The sequence below is a fragment of the Prionailurus viverrinus genome, chromosome D3 (genome assembly GCF_022837055.1).
Source record: "Prionailurus viverrinus isolate Anna chromosome D3, UM_Priviv_1.0, whole genome shotgun sequence".
In the NCBI taxonomy this organism is placed as follows: domain Eukaryota; kingdom Metazoa; phylum Chordata; class Mammalia; order Carnivora; family Felidae; genus Prionailurus; species Prionailurus viverrinus.
In genome coordinates this window covers 95,797,877-95,800,294 of record NC_062572.1, presented here as the reverse complement: position 1 = coordinate 95,800,294, position 2,418 = coordinate 95,797,877, and the positions used below count along the sequence as shown (strand labels likewise).

The 2,418-nt window shown below is 36.1% G+C and overlaps 1 non-coding gene across 1 annotated transcript; it reads right to left on the bottom strand.

The window, feature by feature from the left end:
- Window positions 1-1,236: 1,236 nt before the first annotated feature.
- Window positions 1,237-1,343, bottom strand: LOC125149777 (U6 spliceosomal RNA). The gene has a single exon (XR_007146061.1). It is a non-coding gene; the product is annotated as a U6 spliceosomal RNA (small nuclear RNA).
- Between the last annotated feature and the right edge of the window lie 1,075 nt (window positions 1,344-2,418).

Below are 2,418 nucleotides of genomic sequence, written 5' to 3'. Positions count from 1 at the left end.
GAACCCAGGGGGAACCTCTTCTCAAGATGATGGACCCACAGATTTAGAGTAAGTTATGGATGCCAGTGCATTTTCCACAATCAAAGAGGACTCAATTATAAAACAAAAAAAATGTACTGACAAGCGTTAACTTGACTATTTTCAACTATAATCATTTGCCTTTTGGTCACTCATATATTAAAATGATGGCATTGACATATATTGCCTTACTTAATAGATAAATTATCCTTGGTGGCACAGTGACTGATGGAGCTCTAAGGAACTTGCTAGAATGGCATAGTACATTGGAGTTGCTAGAATGGCATAGTACATTGGAGAAGCCACATAGGCTTTGGGGTCACGCAGAGCTCAGTCTTAATATGGGTTTTTCCATATGAGCTGTGTGCCCTCAGGCCACTGTGGAACTCCACTGTATGTCACCACATTTGTTAATTGGGGATAATATTTATCTCAGGACTTTTTATGAAATGGAATGAAGTATCATGTATAAGTAGCTGAGCATAGTGTCTGAAATCTAGTTAGCACTTACTTAATGTCATGTCTCCCTCTCACTTGCAGGTATGTATCAATTGAGTGCTGCTGTAAGCCTTATTTGTAGAGAATGGTAACATAAAGACAAGTTGTAATTGCTCATTATTGATTGGAAAATGGCAAAAGAGTCCCAATAATTTACTTTGTTACTTGACTTTACAACAGATTGAGAAGGGGAAAGGAGAGACTTTAACATATAGCAATACATCATGGCAATGTTTAGTTATGGTTAAAAAATATAAGATAAGTGATCATTTTGAGTGAAAATAATCAGTTGAAGACAGAGGATGAGCTACGGATTACATTTTCTTTTATTGAGGTGAAACTCACATAACATATAGTTAATAACTTTAAAGTGTACAGTTTAACAGTATTTAGTACATTCCACCACTTCTCTCAGTTCAAAACATTTTCATCACCCCAGGAGAACATCCTGTATCCACTAAGTAATCACTCCTCATTCCCCCTCCCCCAGCCCCTGACCACTAATCTTTCTGCCTATGGATTTGTCTATTCCAGACAGTTCATATAAAAGGGATCATATGCTGTGTGATTTTTTGTATCTGGCTACTTACACTTAGCATAATGGTTTTGAGGTTCATCCAAATTACAGCATCCATCATAATGTATTCTTTTCAATAACTGAATGATATTCCATTGTCTATATAAACTACATTTTTATTTTATCTCTTTTTTTTTTTTTGGAAAAATATGGGATGCCTCATGAATTTGTGTGTCATCCTTACACAGGGGCCATGCTAATCTTCTCTGTGTCATTCCAATTTTAGTATATGTGCTACCGAAGTAAGCACTAAATCACATTTTTAAAAATTCATTCATCCATTGATGAACATTTGAGTTGTTTCCACATTTTGGCTATTATGACTAATGCTGTTATAAACATTCATGTCCAAGTTTCTATGAGGATATATGTTTTCATATTTTTTGGATATGTATGTAAGTGTGAAATTGCTGGATCATAGGGTAATTATGTGCTTACCTTCTCGAGGAACCACCAAACTGTTTTTCATAGCAGCCACACCATTTTACAACAATATATGAAAGCTCCAATTTATTCACACCCTCGCCTATGCCTGCTATTTTTCATTGCTAAAATAATTAATAATAATAATAATATCACATAGCACCTAGAAATATTTAAAAATGTCCAGTTCGCAACATAAATGTACAAAGCATACAAAGAAACAATGCAAGCATGAGCAGGGGAGGGGCAGAGAAAGAGGAAGAAAGAAATTCCCAAGCAAGGTCATGCTGTCAGCACAGAGCTTGACACGGGGCTAGATCTCAGAAACAGTGATATCATGACCTGAGCCAAAATTAAGAGTCAGATTCTTAACCAACTGAGCCACCCAGGTGCCCCAAGTTTAAGTGTCTTAAATGTTCACAGGGAGCTGAAGGAAACCATAAACAAGGAACTAAAGGCAATCAGGAGAATGAGCATGAACAGTAGGGAATATCAAAATAAAGGGATAGAAATTATAAAAGGAACCAAACAGAAATTCTGGATCTGAAAAGTATAGTAGCTGAAATTAAAAATTCATGAGAGAAGTCCAGCAGCAGATTTGTTCAGATCTTTCTGAAAGGATTGACAAACTTCACTATAGGGCAACTGAAACTACCCTGTCTGAGGGGTAGAAAGAAAAAGAATGAAGCAAAAAGAACAGAGTCAAGGAACTTACAGGACATTATTAAATGTATCAATATACACATTATGGGAATCCCATAAGAACAGAGAGAGAGGGGGAGAGGAAAATATTTGAAGAAATAAAGGCCAAAACCTTCCCAGATGTGATGAAAGACATGAATCTACACATCTAAGAAATTCAATGAACTCCAAGCCGGATAAACTGAAAGAGATATACAATA